This window comes from Delphinus delphis, chromosome 1 (genome assembly GCF_949987515.2).
Source record: "Delphinus delphis chromosome 1, mDelDel1.2, whole genome shotgun sequence".
NCBI lineage: Eukaryota > Metazoa > Chordata > Mammalia > Artiodactyla > Delphinidae > Delphinus > Delphinus delphis.
The window spans coordinates 78,171,521-78,190,768 of NC_082683.1; the positions used below are offsets into that span (position 1 = coordinate 78,171,521).

The following is a 19,248-nucleotide window of genomic DNA, read 5'->3' on the forward strand; positions in this document are numbered from 1 at the left end:
CTGTTGTGGCCTCTCCCGTTGCGGAGCACAGGCTCCGGACGCGCAGGCTCAGCGGCCATGGCTCACGGGCCCAGCCGCTCTTGCAGCATGTGGGATCTTCCCGGACCGGGGCACGAACCCGCGTCCCCTGCATCGGCAGGCGGACTCTCAACCACTGCGCCACCAGGGAAGCTCCCCCCCCCCCAGATTTTTTAAAAGAAAAAAAATGTATTTGAATTTTGGGTCTGCCATGCTTCATTTTATGGATTAAGAAAAAACTTATTCAATATTTTTTGAGCACTTAATATTTGCCAGGCACTGAGAATAAATCCAACAATGAAGAAAACAGCATGGAGCGTACATCCTAGAGGAGGGAAGATAGACGATAAGCAAATCCAACATATAATATCATGTACTGAGTGCTCTGATGAACAATGAAGCAGCGTACAGGGCTAGAGGGCGGTTGGCGGCTGGTAGTGGTTGGTGACACAGGGTGGTCAGGGAGAGCGTCCCTTGGGTGAGGACTTTTGAGAAGACCTGAGTATTACACTCACCTGAGTCTGAGCTCAAAGCCTTGAGTTTATTTGGGTAAGTTGATTCAAGTCATGGTATTGTAGAGTTATGTGGAAGAGATCTTACAGAGTATCGATTTTTAACCTTTTTATATTATAGGTATCCTTGAGGGTCTTTCCCAGAATACTACACACATATGCATAACATTTTAACATGCCTTGAAATCATCCTTAGAACACCTCAAGTTCATATCCCTGTTCCATCTCAGTTTTTCTTTTTACTGATAAGACATTAAGGTTGTAAAAGGCAAAGTAAAAATTATCCAGTGTCACAGCTAGTAGCGGCTGAGTCAAGGACCTAAGATTCCCATAAAGTCGTCCATTGCTTTTTCTGCTAAACTCTCTAAGTTGCTAGTGTTAAACTCTCTCAATTTGGTCCATAAAGCATCTCTTGTTTTTTCATATGTACACCATTTTTATTTATGTAGAAAACCTCCCCAAGTAGCTTATGTGGCCAGTGTGGCTCCTTGTTCTATTTCCTGACCAGTAACAATATAAGTCATATCCCAAGCATTCCAAATGTCCTAGAAAATTATGAACAAGGAGGACTCAGGCTGGCAGTAGAAAAGGAAAAGACAAACAAAAACCAAAATAGAGACCTTGGAGTGTGAAGATGTTCTTACAGACAGCAGAGGGCCTGGAGGTGGGAAAGGCCTTGTCCCAGTTTTGACGGGACGGGGACAGGGACTCCCTAGGGTGAAACAACAGTCACCCTCACCACTCCACCCAGTGATTTCCTCTGGGGATATTTTGTACAAAAACTTGGAAGATAAACTTGTCACTTTCAGGAAAATGTTCATTGTATCAACTTATCTTCCCAGCCACACTTCCTTAACAGATGTCTCAACTTTTAGTACAACAAAATAACCAAAAATTTTAAGTAGTAATCACACACGCTGTGGAACTAATGTGTAATTTCCAAAATTGGATGCTGTGTAAAGGTTTTGATTTGCACACAAGATTTTCTAATAAAATAGACCTGGTTTTAAAACCTCCAAAAGTTAGCCACTCTACCTCCTACAAGCACTGATATTTATTGAGTTTTTAGGCTGCTTTCTGTTGTTGCAAAGAAAACCTACTTTTTCCATTAGAAGTGCCCCGTAGTGTTGTGTTGATAGAAGAACTCTAGCCTTTTTCTCTCTTAACCAGTGAAAGGCCCTTTCTTCCATAGTCCCCATCCCCACCCCCATTTCTAGGTATTTCTAGCCTACTTTTCCATCTGTGTGCCTTGTTGCTATGGTGATGGGCACCGTAGAAATAGAGAACAAAGCAGATATAATAAGCATCTCCTACATGGTTCACAATGCTAAAAAGGGATCTGGGTTTTTTCAGGCATGGGTGGTTCTTTATTGGTGGTAGAATTGGACCAACCCAACTGGGAGGGGGCACTGGGGTTATGAGCTGATTCAGGTCCTACTTTTCCCATTGTTCTACACTTCACCAGACCTTTCTTTACCCATAATCATGAAGGTGAGCAAAGAGCATTAGGAGCCTGTGGAGGGGATGTAGTACAGAAATAAATGCCACAGAGTCACCCCACTGCAAAAGACAAATCTACTGGAGCATATTACATGGGAGGAATCTTGGGCTGGTTTTATGGTTTACCAGTTGTTAATCCTATGCTTGAGTTAGTATTGTTCAACTTAATCATTCAGTAGAGGAGATTTGCCAGCTTAGGTTTTCCTCCCTTCAAAGTATGTATCAGTATTAGACTTTTTAAAAAATTAAATACAAATCTGTCTTGATTACTGATAGCTTGCAGTATTTGCTCCCATCCATTGAATTTTTAAAAATAAGTGGTTAAACTAATGTGCACTTATTTTGTGCTTGTTTTAGAATTACAATTAAATATTCTCTCTATATTATGGAAATTAGTGTTTTCCATAAGATCTGGGAGAAGGTGCCCACAGGTAGTTTTTAACCTTCCCACATGTATGTTCATTCTTTCATATATTACATCTTCAAGTATCAGGTTCTTAGACACCCATAATGAAATACCCAAAGATTAAATAAAATATTCCAATTAACCAATTCCAATTTCCAGACACTTATTTTTAAATTGGATATTATTATTATTAATTTATTTTTCTTTTGCGGTACGCGGGCCTCTCACTGTTGTGGCCTCTCCCGTTGCGGAGCACAGGCTCCGGACACACAGGCTCAGCGGCCGTGGCTCACGGGCCCAGCCGCTCTGCGGCATGTGGGATCCTCCCGGACTGGGACACGAACCTGCGTCCCCTGCATTGGCAGGCGGACTCTCAACCACTGCGCCACCAGGGAAGCCCCAAATATTATGTTTTATAATCACTTATAAAACACTTATGCATCACTTATGTTTTATGTTTGTGTTTTATGTAGAGGGAAAATAGTTTTTATAGCACAATGTTTTAGTATGTAAAGTCATGGGATGTGAATCAAATTTTTGGAGCTAAAGTAGGTGAACATTCTATGTGTCTGTTGCATTGTGGCATGAGGGCCTGAAGTTCTTTTTGGCTCTAAATTCTTGTTTCTTTGGCCATGTGGCTCCTTTCTTTTTGCCTGATGAAATAGTATTTTGCCAGTTTTATCTGCTATAATGTCTCTTACACTGATGTGAAAATATGCTTGGAATCAATCTCACACTTTGAGTTTTTTAAATATATACCCAGTATAGCCTCCCTGCCAAAGTCAGCTATTCCCCTTTGTGTCATGAATGCAAGAATGAGAACACTGGAGACTAGAGTGGGAGTTGGAACTCCCAGTGCTGATTCTGGCTCAGCCTCTGCCTGGGGTGGCCTTAGAGATACATTTTTAACCCCATAAGCAGCACTCAGCTTCATCAGGAGGAGCCCAGGAGCCACAAGGAAGGTTTTGAAGCAGAAGGTAACATCAGATTTGTTTTGGGAAGTGATGCTGGCCGTTATGTGGAGGATGTGTTGGAGATGTGAGAGGTCATGTTGGGAGACCCAGTAGGGCAGTGGGGGTGGAGCAGAGGAGGCTCTTATGAAAGAAACTTGAGGAAGAGGTCATAGGAGTACATATTCTCATTTTCTTTCATCACAAGCATCCCATGGTAATTACATAAGTCCATCTATGCTTACTGAAGTTTTACTAGTTTTACTATAATTTATAACTTTTCAGTTTTTTGTAGAAGGAAGGGACTAAGTTCCTTCTGATTATTTATGGAGTCCCCCAAATCCTCAAATTTCAGGTTACCAGTGAATGTACTTATATTAGCACAACTTTAAAAATCATAGCTTTGCTATAGGCTGAGTATGTCCCCCGCAAAATTCATATGTTAAAACCTAACCCTTAGGTGACGGTATTGGGGGGGTGTCTTTGGGAGGTAATTAAGTCATGGGGGTAGAGCCTTCAAGAATAGGATTAGTGCCCTTATGAAAGAGACTCCGAGAGCTCCTTGCCCTTCCAACCATGTGTGGACACAACGAGAAGAGGTCCTTCTGTGAACCAGCAAGTGAGCTGTCACCAGACACTGAATCTTCTGGCACCTTAGTACTGGACTTCTCAGGTTCTAGAACTGTGAGAAATAAATGTTGTTGATTGAGCCACCCAGTCTATGGGAGTTTGTGATAGCAGCCCGAATGGATTAAGACAGCTTCTAAACATGAGTGTCTTACTAGAAATGAGAGAAGACTTGGGAGAAGTAGTGTGTGTTCTGTGGGAAGAATAATGATTCTTTTTGCACAGGAGAAGTCTGTGGAAAGCAGGTAATCACTCCACACAGGACAGTTCCTTGTTTCCCAGAAGGCTTGAAAACTGTGGGCACGTTGGGTAGGTTTTATGGGGGGAGCAGGGCTTGTATTTGCCAGGAGTTTCCTCCTTCATGGGCAGTTGTTTTCTGAAGCCTCCTGGGCGAAAGGAGTATCCATTGCATTTGATGTTATCATCAATGTGAAGGGAGAAAGGCCGGGTAGAGCTATGTCTATTTTTACGATTAAGCTGGTGTTCTGAGAGACTGTGTAGCTTAGCTCGCAAATAAGGTAGATGTTAGTCAGGATAAGAGTTCACTCTCCTTAGTCATTTTGCTGACTCCTCCTGCTACACCCATGACTGAAGGAAGGGGTGAATGAACGAATGTACGTTTAGTGTGCTGTTCATTTTATTGAGCTGAGCTACTTTTTATTCCCCTCAGAGATGTCTTTGAAGATTATTCACATTCTTGCCAGTCTTACGAGTTTACTGGTTGTGCAGGCATAGATAAATCCCATAACCCTGTCTCAGTTGCCTCATCTGTAAAGTGGAGATAACCTCATGGAGTTGTTGGGAGCATAAATTAGTTAATGGATATAAAGGGCTTAGAAGAATATTTACATGTGGTTGGTTATCTTGTGGTGAGTGAGCATTAGCTTCCACAACTGAGTGTTACAATATACTGAGCGAACTTGACTACTTCATCCTCACATCAGCTACTTGTAAGGGCCTCACAAAACACTGGGCTTGTTTTGTCTTATCTACCTAGGAAGAACTATTAGGGTAGGTTCCACTTGATTTGTCTTTTGATGATTTATAATTTGTTGTTTCAGTTAACTAGGCTTAAATGGACTTTTTCCTGGTTATTTTTAGAGTCAAAATACCTAATGCTGGAAAATTAGGCTTTTATATAGTTATTGATTGTACAGGAACACTACAAATTAGAAGAAATTATAGCTGTCCCAGGACCAGATTGGAAAAGCCTCTAAGTTTTTGTTATAGCCTGAAATTTGTTCAATCTTCACATTCTCTGAAATTCAACCTTGAATTATTCAGCAAATGAACAAGTAAAAAACGTATGGTCCTTCACATGTTTAATGCATATTTTGCGATGTGTAGACTTTAACTTTGAAAAGTCTTTCATGATAATTGATCGGCATGGGTAACAATACTCAGAAGCCACATAAATCTAGAGAGCATAAAATTCTCATTTTTATCTGTTAGAAGCCTTGGAGCTCCTTTGTTTCTTTTCCTGTTCTGCATGAAGGTGACTGAATCAGTGACTGGTAGTTTCCTTATCTTAAAGTGATCTAGACGAGAGAAAGTTTATTCTAACAATATGATCTCATTTTTGAAAAATGATGATTTTTTTTTTAAATCTCTGTATCAGTGTTTTTGTGAATGGAGAATGAGTTGTAAGGATGCAGAGAGTTGCCTGGTGTGTGCATTGGAGAATGATGAGAGGGGAAAGGGAACAGAGGAAGGAAACTGTTCTGTAGTTCACTCTTGATTCTGTGTTTTTCCTCTCTAGTGAAGTCCTCAGAGATGTTACACATGGTGCAGCAGTCTTATAAAAAAAAAAGTTCTTTCTAAAACCATTTCCTTTCCTAATGAGATTTCACTTTGGTGCTTTGTTGTCAGTGTGCTGGGAGTTTTGAAATGTTCTCTGTATTTCTGTGATTTTTGACCTAATAATCTCATGTGGGTTTACCAGGCTTAGCAGCTGTTGTTTTTACCAACTATTGCTAAATTCTGTTAATGTCCAAAGTTGAAAAACCCTTTTTTCTACATTGGCCTAGATTATCCAGAGTTTTAAAAAATTTAAGCCTTTTCCTCACCCCTTGTAATTTTCGTTTACTTGCAAGAAAACGTATAATATTAATATTCTAATGGATGGTTTACATAGGCTGAACCTGTCTCTCACAGGACTCCAATGACAGCTAGCAGTGTCAGTTGCAGAACAGCATTTTTTTGATAAAGCCATCTATCCTCTTTTCTGCTGGAGGAAGGAGAGACCTCAATTCTATTGTAATTTAAGTAGTGTTTAGTATAATATGATAAATGTTTGCAGAGTGATAGTAATGATTGTTCTTTGACAAAGCAAAAGGAAAAGTTGAGAAGTCAAAGACTTTGAAAATGTCCTAGGAGAAAATAAATTCAGAATTATAGCCATTTTGGGGGATAATTCTGCAGTTTTATTTGAAGGAGGGCATCAGATGTTGAATTTTGCCTTTTCATTTAAGTAACGTAACAGGAATTTTTCTTAAATAGCTGACAGTATATCTTGCTTCCTTTGCAGTCTCTTTTTCGGGGTCCTTTAATTGGTCTGTTTTAATTATAAGGCAGTGGTGTTTGAACTAGAATCCAGGTATGCTCCTGAATTCCTCTAGGGTTAATTTTGTTGGTTCTAAATCCCATCTGATCTCTGTACTATCTTTCACATTCCCATTTTCCCTGTTGAGAGCTTAAATTTATTCTCATATATTCAGGATCCAAAGCAATAGTTTTTCTTATTATCAAATCAGATGGCCAGCCGTTTCTGCATTTACCGGTAATGATGTGTATCAACAACATGCTTTGTAATTACAAGGCCATCTTTACATACATAATCGCATTTGACTCTGACAGTCCAGTGAGAGAGAGAGAGAGAGAGAGAGAGATAGAGAATGGCTACAGTTAATTCCTATTTTATAGGTGAACTTTGAGAAGTCACTCAATATAACCCAACATGACACACAAACAGAAGGACTAGGAGAAGAGCTAGTTCTTTTAGCTTCATGTCTAGTGTTCTTTCTGGCCTGTCATACTTTGTGGGCACACCCTGTTCTATGCCATGAGACATTTGCCATATAAGCAATTGAGTCAATATGCTGTGTGAAATTGGTGTACCAAATTTTAATAAACTTTCTAAAACCAGGTTGTTATTCTTTAGTACTCTTCCTACTAAGCATTATCATTGCACTGTCTGTGTAGTGAGAGCAGTTTCCTGCTTTCCAGGCTAATGACATTGTGAGTATACAGCTTAGGAGGTACAGAACAGCAGGACAGCAATAAGGGAGATGCCCAAGGAGACATATAACTAAGTGACAAGTTCAGTGGAAACAATGTAGGAAGTGAGACCCAAACTGAGCCTGGCAGGATGAGATAGAATTTGGAAAGGTGAAGGGGGTGGAAGGGAAATATCTGAGCAGAGACGTACGGGACAGAATGTATGCAGTACTGAAATAATTGTGAAATGATACGTCCAGGATTTGCTTCAAAGTAATCCTGGGCATGGGTGTGATATGAGTTGATAATTGTTGAAGCTGAGTGAAGGGTACATGGGGCTTCCTTATACTATTATTTATACTTTTGTATTAGGGAGTTTTCATAATAAAAAGTTTAAAATATAAAAATGGTACGTAATATTTTTGGACGGTGGGTAGGCTGGCCTATCTGGAATAAAGGGTTTGTTCAAAGGCGCAGTGGGAAATGATGTTGGAAAGATAGTTTGGAAACGCATTTGGTGGTGGGAGGGAGTTCATGAATGTACACTCTGGAGTCTGGGTGAGTGCCGGTAGACACTAGTTCATTTACGAGACTTAAGTTGGACTTGACTATGAGCTGAAGGTGGGGTCACAGTGCAGCCTGGCATCCTCATCAGGGATGACAGCAGACCCACTTAGGGGGTGTCTTAGCCGCCACCACACCTGACATGCCGTATTCAGTTCTGGAAGGCACATTTAAAGAGGGCTTTTACAAACTGAGTTTCAACAGTGGTGTGACAGAAGGTGTCACATCTTAGGAATCTTTCTTGTAGAACACTCCATCATTTTATGGTTGTTTACCTGGAAAGGACTTATTTTCCCATCTGCCAAGTTCCTTCTCTACTCCTTTTTAAACTCTCTCTCTCGTGTGCCTGAGAATGGGCAGTAAAAGCGAAATAAAAACACTGCTGATTGCCCAGTAATATAGAGGCACATATGCATGACGGCACCTAATTTAACCACCTGGAAACAGCCTTTAACAGCAGACAGTTACACACAGAAGCACCCAACCGTTTAGAAAGCCTAACTCTTTGCTGTAGCTTTCTGAAGCAAAGTTCCCTCTTCCTTCCTGCTTAAAATGTTTCTCTATTGCTGAGGAAAAATAGGAGAGAAATTTGGATAGTTGGTAATATTAAGGAATTATTAATTATTTGGATGTGATTCAGTGGTATGCTAGAGTTGACGAGAGACGATTGTTATGTTTTCAGGAATTTTGCAAGCCAGTTGTTAAACACAAGCATTAAAAAATTACACAAACTTGAAGTATTAAAATAAAAGTAACACCCAAAATTTATCACTTCCTACTAATTTTTCTATAATTTGCTGTTATCTGTGCTCTTAAGGTTATTTATAGCTAATGTCTGCATAGTCGAGGTACTGAATGTGTGCTGCACGTTTATTATCAACCCCACGGAAATTGGCAAAGACTACAAATCAGGGCCATCCCCCTCCTCCCTCCCCGCCCCCCTGGCCAGAGAACTGGTTGTAAAATACCTATCAGCACACTACTGGGTATGATTATGATATTGTGGTTATATTTTTTAAACTCTTTACCTTTTGGAGATGCATACTGAAATAAGCCAGATAAAATATAATGTCTAGAAATTGTTTCAAATAATCCAGTTAGAGTGGGTATCAGGACTGTTGTATCAGAGTGATGGGCACATGGGCTTCATTATACTACTACTCTCTCTACTTTTGTGTATGTTTTAAATTTTCCATAATAAAAAGTTAATAATGAAGGAATGTTACAATATAAATAAATAAGTTGCCTATACCCAGGAGGCAATCTGGTACCTGTCTGTCCCTCAGACTTTGATGCTAACATTGATAAAATATTATTGTCTAATTTTAGAGACCTTATTTGTAACTGGTTGACATAGATCATTGAGCTTAAATGTCTGTTTCTCATTAAATAAAATCAAGGAATCACTATGTGCAGTTTACCATACCTGTAAGTATAAAGGAATCCAACACGGGCACTGAAAAGCTCTCTCTTCACAGTGGGGCAAAAATGCATTGTTGGATTGCAATCCTGTTTGCAGAACCAGTTGTACAGTTAGGGAAAAATGAATCAAGTTATTGCTCAGAGGACTACTTTGGGCTGTATGACAGCTGTGTACCCTCTAGATTTATTTTCAGTCTAACTGATTTGAGTCATTTCTCAAGAAAGGAGTGCTGTCAAGTGAATTGTCTTCTCTGCAGATGAAGAGAGCCTTTCTAAACATTGGCTTGCTGGTAGAATTGATGCGTTTGGAATTGTTGGCCTATGAATTAAATTAGACCCAATCCAATGACTTAAAGCACATAGCCTAGGTTGTATACTGACTACATCTCACAAAAAAGTGCAGAAGTACAGTATTTTTTCTAGTATATATCTAGACATCAAATGGATAGTTTGTAGCATAAATTTGTAGCTTAGAACACATCTCTTTTTTTCTAAGTTTGAAGTCCTTTTAAATTTCATTCGTAATATGCATCTGGAGAATGGTAGTGGTTTTCTTCGTGTCTTTGATTGTATAATAATTCCTACTTACCAAATGTAATTGACCAGAAAAAAAATTTATATAGAATAAGGAATGCAAGTGGTCACGGTGATTAGCCCATCAGACAGAGTGGTGCGGAAATTATTAGATTTATAAGGGGGACAGGGAAGGGCAATAAGAACCTTGAGGGGAAAGTAGTCTATAATATCTTATAATTTTAAGTTATGTGAGTTTCTAGGCTGTGTAAGAAATACAGGCTTAGACCATTCTCTAGGTTTAACCCCCCCGCCCCACCCCCCACAAAATCAAAATGTCAAGCAATGAAAATAACAGATGTCAAACTCAGGTAAGCTGGGGTCAGAATACCAAAGGGAAGTCTAGCTTGAAGCAGATGCTGAAAACAGGAATTGAGATCAGGAAACCAGAAGTCAGGGTAGGAGGGTAAAAGAATCATAACTCTTCCTTATAAGACAGAACTACGCAGAGGAATCACCTGGAGAACCTAGGAGGTTTTGACACTTGGCTACAGTTTTCCCCATGTTCATTTCTTTGTACCAATAACCTTCAATGCCCTGCAGGATCCCACCATGATACAGGTCCTAAAAGAATTTCTCTGGAGTATGTAAATAGAAAGCATGGTTCAAGAAGAAGTTAGAACATGGAGATTGAGTCATGATTGCTAAGGAAAAACACGTCAAGTTCTTGAAGTACAGTAATCACAGGACTGTGATTTATTCACTCAGCAGTTATTTATTGAGCTCCTATTATCTGCGTTAAAAGCTGGGGATACATCATTGAACCTTACAGATAAAAGGTCTGTGCTCTTGGAGCTTACCGCCTAGACACAGAAAATAGACAAAATAATTATATAGTACATTAAACAGAGATAAATTACATAGAGAAGAACAAAACAAGAAGTATTCTTCAGAATTAGATTCCCCAAGGATACATTTCCCAATTCTAACAAAGCTAGCAAAGGAAAGATTGATATTTATAAAAATACAAAACATACCACATCTGAAATTCCTTCCTGTTTCTATTAACTCTGTTGATGAGCTAAATATATTCACTGTTCCTACAACCAACCAGCAGGTTTAAAGCACAAAATGAAGTTTAACTAGCATGGGAGAGCAGCTTTTTTACACTGAAGTACAATGAAAAATATGCCCTTAGACATTTTGTTAGAGAGTTGGCCATTCATGATCAGGATGGTAGTGAGCACCTACAACAGGGAGCCTGGAAGTTATTTAAAATCTTCCAGTCCTGGGCTTCCCTGGTGGTGCAGTGGTTGAGAGTCCGCCTGCCGATGCAGGGGACACGGGTTCGTGTCCCGGTCCGGGAGGATCCCACATGCCGCGGAGCGGCTGGGCCTGTGAGCCATGACCGCTGAGCCTGCGCGTCCAGAGCCTGTGCTCCGCAACGGGAGAGGCCACAACAGCGAGAGGCCCGCGTAGTGGAAAAAAAAAAATCTTCGAATCCTATTTACCTCCAGTTGGGCAGACAAGTAGAAGCCACACAAAGAGATGTGTGTGTGTGTGTGTGTGTGTGTGTGTGTGTGTGTGTGTGTTTTATAACATATAGACATGTTTTAGTCAACTTGATTGCCTTCATAAAAAATTAAATTGTCTCATCTTTAAATAGAAATATTCACAAAGGCAAGTATTAAGTGAACTAACTCCTTTATGCAGGAGATGGACTCAGTCTACGTTTACTTCTCTATTCCAAATTACCAAGTGCAAGCCTTGAAATCCAACATTGGCCAAGGTCAGCAGCAAAAACGAACAGTCTAACAAACACATATGTTCTCCTCTCCCCAGGCTCCAGTTTATTTCCAGCTGCCTACTAGACCTCACCACCTAAATGACCCACAGGTACTGCAAACTCAGTGTTTTTAAAAACCACATTCATCAGCCTCCACTGACCAATTTTCACCATTGACCTTGTGGCCAAAACCAGGGTGGTCTTTTGTCCTTCAGCCTTGGCTTAATATCTAGTCTGCCACCAGTCCTGATCAACACCTGAGTAACTCTAGAATCCATGCCCATAAACTATTTAGCAGAGTACCTGCTTGAAAGTACTAAAGAATGATGGTACTTAAAAGTGCTTAAAAGTATTTGCTTTTATCCCCCCTTCTCCTCATGCTTAGTCACATCTTAGTTCAAGCCTTCTTTCTTGTTTTTATCCCTTGGACTATTGATCTGGTCTCTTAACTTATATCGTACATTCCCCCTTCTAATGAACCCTCCATGCTGCTATCAAAGCAGCAAATACTAAACTTCTAAATTTGAAATTTGACACTGACCAGATCATTTCACTTCCTTGTATAAAAACCTTCATGGATTCCATAGCATGGTACCCAAGTCTCTTTATGATCTGAACCTAAATGGCCTTTTTACCTCACCTTCTTCAACTTTTCCATGGGGTTCACTCCCAAGAGCAGTACTTGGTCAAAACTTAGCTACACCAAATCCCTAATAAAGGTATAAAACCTTAATTATGTTAGTAAATTATCCTTGATTCATAGTGAAAGAGCAAATTCACCAGATTGCTCATTGATCTTCCAATGAATATTGGAATATTAACTCACACTTTATGATCAAGCCTTTCACCCAACTTTATTCCTATTTCCTTTCCTCATCTCTCCCATCAGCCAATAGTGTCTGATTTTTTCTGTTACTGCTACTTAAATTCACTCCTGTCATTTTCACTGACACTCCCCTGTTCAGGCCCTGACTACTCAGTTATTGAATTACTGCAGTAGGATCCTACCTGGTACCCTTGCCTCCATTCTGCCTCCCCTCCCTTCTCCTGCCCCAGTGTATCTCCCATGCCCCACTAGGTTACTTCTCCTAAAACATTGCTTGCATTCTGTTTTAGAACCTATAATGGTTCTCTTTTGTGAGTCAGGTCAAGCCATACTCTTCATTCTGGAATCTTAAGTCCTAACTGTCCTAAGTGCCTCACTTATTTGTGAAGTCATCTCTGGCTATGAAGATTCCCTCCCCAGTGGGACCTGCTGCCTCATTGCTCTTCCCCACTCAAGACTCCCTGCTCTTGCCCTTCCTGATCTAGCTCCTGCATATCCCGAAAGGCTCAGACGCACATCAGCTGTGCTGCTTTCTCCATTCCCTGAACTATAATTGTTGGCCTTTGTGAGAGGCAGCTTCTGATGGTGAGAACAACACGATATTTGGTGTCAGTTATGGGATCAAGCTCTTGTTCACCAGACATCTGACTTAGGCAGCTTATTTTTTTCTCTCTGAGCTGGTATCCTTATCGTAAAGTCAGGTGAGTGATTTAAATGACTTATGGGAAAAAAATGCTCCATAAACTTGAAAGCATTATGCAGAGGTATCTCACTGTTGTCTCAACTATGCTGTTTAATTCTTGATTATATGTATTCCTGTTCCCTATTCATTTTGTGTATGTTTCCCGTCTCCCTAACTTTGAGTATTTTAAGGGTAGATATGAGGTGAAATGCAGAAGTAAAATAAATTGTCATTTAGTGACTGTCATTCCTTCTTGTCCTATTTAGCCCACACCACAGCAAATGTTCAACAAATTCTCCCCCGTCAAGAGAATCCAGTAATTACAAGCATAAAGTATCAGGCACTAGAGTGAAAGTACAGGGAGTGAGAGGGTAACCAGGAGAAAATGAGGTGAGCAGAGGGAAGGAGACGGCCTAGGCAGCTGGCCTGCCTCCATACTGACTTATGGGTTCATAGCCGAGCTCGTTAGACCCAGAGGCAGTCTCTTCAATCTGTTTACGCGATGGCAATAGAATTGCCTCATCTTCTTAGGAGTAATACACTTCTTGCACAGAGTAGGCTAGCAAATGTTTATCGAATTCCCTACCCGCATGATTATGTATACTATTATGCACACACACATGTTTATACAGGCACATGTACATGCCAATGGATGTCACTACTTACATAGGTTTTTTTCCCTTTAAATTTCATCCTCGTGTGTAGCAGCAGTGTGTCTGCTTTGTTTGCAGAGTAGCACTGATGTTCGCATTTGCGTTGTGTTTGTGCAGTGTCTGACAGGGGGTACCTGATTACTTGCTGAAGTCATAAGTAGTTTAGGAACTACCTTATTTAGATTGCTAAGAAATACCCGTACAAATATTGCATTATTTCTCATATTAAGCTTACTCAAATCCTGCTTAAAATCAAAAATAAGAATAAAAAATAATAGTGAGACTTCATTCTGTTTTTGCACAGGTATCTTCTAGCTGCCTCTTCCCCAGGCATCCTTCTAGGAATGAGGGATATGGTGGTGGAGTGCAGGGATTTATGATTCTGACTAGAAGGAAAATATGAACTGTGACAAGTCTTGTTTGATGACACTATCCTTGAACAATAAGAATAAGAATAATAATAAGAATAATCGTTATATATTTATAACTCTTGCTATGTCTGGGTCACTGAGTCTTCATACTCAGTTAAAAAACAATCTAATCCAACTGTAAAATATGGTTCCTGTTTTTAAGGAGTTTATAATTTAAAGTAAAATACAGGAAATGACAGTAATCCCAGCAAAACAATTAGGAGAAGTGGGATTTGCTTGTTACCTTAGAAGCAAAAGGTACATTTCTCCAAAGTAAGTCATTAAAGACTGTGATTGTTTTGTTGCAGGGCTGACTTAGTAGCATGAAAATGATAGCTTAACCCTGTTCTGCATTCACCAGGTAAGCGCTAGCATTTCAGATGAGCCAACCTGGCCACAGGAAAAGGCATTCGCATTGAGGGAAATGGCCAGACAACAAAATGAAGACTTCTGCTTTTGCAATTCCTCTTATTACTGCTTTAATTAAATTGATGTTTCCAAGGGATGAGTTTTTAAATGAAATCTTAATAGTGCTTCAGCTAATTCCAAATGTACTCTTTCATTTTACTCTGCTTTCACAATATGATCATATTTGGTTTCACTTCCCGGTTTGTCCACACAAGGCTGTTGCTGGGAAATATTTAAACAAAGTGTTTATGAGACATGAGTATTGTTTTTTAATAGATGCATTTTGGTTTGATTTAGATTTAGTTCATGTAGTAATTTTTATAGAAATAAGATTTCTGATGCCTAAATTGGTAAGTCAGTTGCTTAAAGAAAACTTAAGGGGGAAAAAAAAAAACTTTTTCCACTGAATTTTATTAAGTTACCTTGTGTTGAAGCCTACAGAACTGTTTGATTAGGCACCAGCTGTGAATCAAGTGAAATGTAGGCCCATAATTAGAGTAATTGTAACTTGATTTTAAACAGAGATTTGATTGCATGGTGAGTGACATAATGCCTAATGATTTTTCCAAAAGAAAGGCCCGGTATACTCTTGGGCTGATGGCTTGCTTAGGGTGTATCTAACATGGCCACTAGTGTATCAGGCACCATTGTGTGTGTGTGTGTGTGTGTGTGTGTGTGTGTGTGTGTGTGTGTGTTTTAAATGACTGTTCTTATGTGTTATAACATTGCATGAAATATTTGGCTACTAATTCTAAAACTGATATTTTTATCCCAATGCATCTAATTTCTACCAAAGTTTTCAAGTACCATCTAGTGTAGAAAACCTAATCAAATCCACTTCTCTTTTGAAAACATCAATTAAGACTTTTAGGAAAAGTCTGCTCCCTCAAAATCTAATTGTTTTGTCCAGTTGTATCATTTTACTGGCTAATCTGAAAGCGTAATTTTTTTAAGCATAACTACTTTTCTACTTGATATTTTAATTATGAAGTCCTTTATGTTTTATTTCACAAGGTGATCTGATATATACCCTAATTCTATATATATATTCTATATATTCTATATAGAATTCTATATTCTATATATTCTATATTCTATATAGAATATATTCTATATTCTATATATTCTATATAGAATATATTCTATATTCTATATAGAATATATTCTATATAGAATATATTCTATATTCTATATTCTATATAATTCTATATATAGAATTAGGCTTCCTGCTCTCATTCTCAAATCCCTTCCAATGAATTCTTCCTGATGCTTACAAATTAATTTCCCTAATATACACTAATATGTCCTTACATGTATTTTTTTCCATCATTCCTCTGCTCAGATACCATCAGTGATTCCCTACTGCTTGTATGATCAAATCTAAATTCCTTTCTGCTCTCATAAAAATATATGACTGTTAATTCAACAAGTGATATTTTTATTTCAAAACAGTTATTTCTCAGGTGCCTGTTATATGCTAAGGGCTGAGCTGTGTCTTGAAAACTTCTTAGCCTGACATTCTAGACTTCATTTGACCCAAATCTACTTTCCACTCTTATCTCCATTATTACTGTCTCAAAACTTCCATTCCACCCACACATGTCTCTTCACTAACTCCTTAAATTCACCCTGGCTTCCTCCTACCTTCTTTACTTGTTCCTCATTCCTTCACAAAAAATATTAATCCTCCCTTCTACCCCTCATCCCTTCACCTCCCATTTATATAAATCCTATGCATTTTTCTTGGTCCAACTCGTAACACCTGTGCAATGACTATTATTTCTTTGGCATATATTGCCTTAAAACATAACTGTGTAATCCATTTGTTTGATCTTTCTTGTATTCACGCTTTATTTACCAAAGCATAAGGTCTTTTTGAAGTTCATGTTTGAGTTTGACACCTTTCTGTCCCTTTCAAAATCTGGGATGATGATGCTTAGCACCCAGCAGAAGCTAGGTCATGATTGTTGAGGACACTTAGTGGATGCAAGATGTGACAGTCCTCCTATACTCTCTCGGTACCCCATCTCTGGCCATGACACAAGTTGGTGGCACATAGGGCCCTCTTCATTTCTATCTCTGTTCAACTAACAGTGACTAAGTTGTTGCCTTCCTTCAGTGAATAAGACTTCCCACAATGGAAACACAAGATGTTGTCAAATGTAAATAGAAAAATGTTATTTCTTGTGTAGGGGTTAGGGGGAAAAAAATGGAGACAGGAAGAAAAGACACCATTAGCTTTCTTGCTGCAATCCTTCTACCTTCAAGTCTGTTGCTAAGAAATAACCGTAGATTCATTTGCTGTGCACAAAGGAGAAAACTCGGTCACTGACAGGAGATGATGCAGGCTGTGCAGCTGGATTTGTCCCTGAGCCACACCAAGCCCCAGCCTCGTTTAGAAGTCATGTGTTAAACTTCCAGACTGGGAATGTGGCTTTTGTTTCCTGGGAAGCCATCACAGTTCCAGAGAGAACGTGGCTTCTCTTCTTTGCTAACACCAAGTGAAGCTGCAGAGTCCTCTGAATTCTAAAGCCCAAGGCCAACCCAATGTGCAGAAACCCTACCACTCACCTTCTTTGGAATGTGGACAATCTACCTGATTGCTATTAGTTCTTTGTGGGTTCTTTTAGAAGCCTGACCTTACTCTGATCACTTCAGTATCCCCAGAGCTGCCTCAAATTATTCTTAAGGCCATGGCTAAGCTAAATCTCTTTTCTCTTTTTGATAGGGCTGGAATAGAGACTTTATCTCCTAAAGGATTCAGCGGCCTTTGCATGTCATGTGGAATTAGGTGATTTGAAGATAAGATACTGTGGTCACTATAGGAAGTTGTTCTGGTCTTTGCTCCAAGCAAGGGGGGGAGGGGGTTCTAATTTTAATTCTTTTAATGTTCATTTAATATTTACTAGCAGCTTCTGCCTACTAAGCCCTGGGGATACAATGATGAGCATGAGACATGTATCTGTCTCTAAAGTATAGAGCTTATACTTTAGTGGGAGAGAAGTAAACCTTAATCGAACAATTACACGAAGGTGTGTGCTAAGTGCTGTGAAAACAAGGAATAGAGAACTAAAAGAACACATTGTGAAGGGCCTGGTCAGAGAAGGGGTCCCTTAAGAAGTAACTTCTCTAAGTCATTAACTCAGGACATCCGTGGCTTAAATGACTGCCTGCTCTATTTGGCCCTTGCAGGTGAGCTTGGCCTTCTAAGTGGACTGCTTGGCACTGTTTCAAATTGCAGCTAGTTTGAATAAGAATTAGCCCTCCTGTAAGACTATTCTCACGCAGTGGGAGTCTATGAGTGGTATAAGAAATACATATATATTTGGTCTTTGCCCTCAGTTTCTGACACAGAGCTCCTAAAACCCTTGGAATTTCCTGGCACGAGCATCTTTTATTACTCATGATGAGCCCCTTTCAGCCCTACCTGGCTTTATGCTAATGGGGTGACTCTGGATGGGCCCCTAGGGAGCTTCAGGATGAGGACTGGCTGCCAGAGGGACCAGCCAGGTGACTAGAGGGTTAGAACTTTCAGTCTACCCCCTGACCTCTGAGGACGGGGGAAGGGCTAGAGATTTTCAGTCTCCAATGGGCTAGAGATTTTCAGTCTCCAATGGCCTCCATAATCAATGATGCCTATGTAATGAAACTTCCAGAAACACCCCTAAATGACAGAGGGTGGGAGCTTCCAGGTGAGTGAACATACCGAGGTTCTGGGAGGGTGGCGTACTCAGGCGGCGCATGAAAGCTCCACACCCACCACTCACCCTCCCCACACACACCACCAAATACCTTTCCCTATGCATCTCTTCCGTTTGACGGGTGCAGAGTTGCATCCTTTACAATAAACCTGTAAACCTAAAGCGTTTTCCTGAGTTCTGTGAGTCATTCTAGTGAATTATCAACCTTGAGGAGGGGGTTGTGGGAGCCCCTGAATTTGTAATTAAGTTGAACAAAAGTGTGGGTAATCTGAGTAACTGGGGCTTGAGACTGGCATCTAAAGTGGGGGCAGTCTTGTGGGACTGAGCACTTAGACCTGTGGAATCTTGCACTAACTTAAGTATCAGGATAGGATTGCATCGCAGGACACCCAGGTGGTGTCAGAGAAGGTAATGTCGGAAAAAGAGACAACTCACTATGTTTATCCTAAATGGAGACCAGACATTTTTCTGCTCCAGCAGAGGAGCAAATGAAAACCAATGTTTTTGACCACCAGCAGCCATTAACCAAGTTGCAAACATGAAGCACTGATTTAACACCGAGGTGAAAGTGGACTTTTTACCTGAAACACCGATGACACAAGAGCTGGTTTTTTCGAAACTGACCTATTTCTCTCTTAATTCTCTTGCTCAATGCTTTACTTCCCACACCTTCTTCCAGCGAAAATAGGAGCTGGAAGAGATAAGCAGTCTTGGCTGACCGTGATGTTTTCAAAGTCCTCGCTGGGTTGGGCAGACAGGCATGGCTGCAGTTCATTGGCACTGTGAGCCAGAGGTTGCAGGTGTTGTTTTTTTCTTTCTTTTTTAAATCCCTAGTTGATAGTGTGAATGGTCCATTTTCAGTCCATCATTGCAAGGTGGATTTGGAGAAGAACTTTCTGCTCGCGTTATTATCTTCTCACAGTGAGGAGACTACTGCCAGTTTTGTGTTTTGGTCACATATTTCTACCTGGACCCCTGTGCCTTTTAAAAAAATTCTTTCTGACTTTGTAGTAGGACTTAAGTGTGAGGGGGTGTCAGTGACCTTGTAACACTT

The 19,248-nt window shown here is 39.9% G+C and overlaps 1 protein-coding gene across 7 annotated transcripts in view; it reads left to right on the forward strand.

Moving 5' to 3' along the window:
• The window catches only part of LRRC8B (leucine rich repeat containing 8 VRAC subunit B), a 75,658-nt gene that overhangs the window by 11,372 nt on the left and 45,038 nt on the right, over nt 1-19,248 (forward strand). The window contains exons 1-2 of one of the 7 annotated variants that reach the window (XM_060025199.1): nt 11,425-11,624; nt 14,394-14,446. The exons of 4 other annotated variants lie outside the window; for them this stretch is intronic. The gene's annotated coding sequence lies outside the window, so the exon portion shown is untranslated. Of the gene's footprint in view, nt 1-11,424; nt 11,625-12,710; nt 14,447-19,248 lie in introns of those variants that run through there. 2 more of the 7 variants (XM_060025207.1, XM_060025191.1) reach the window with 2 other exon arrangements.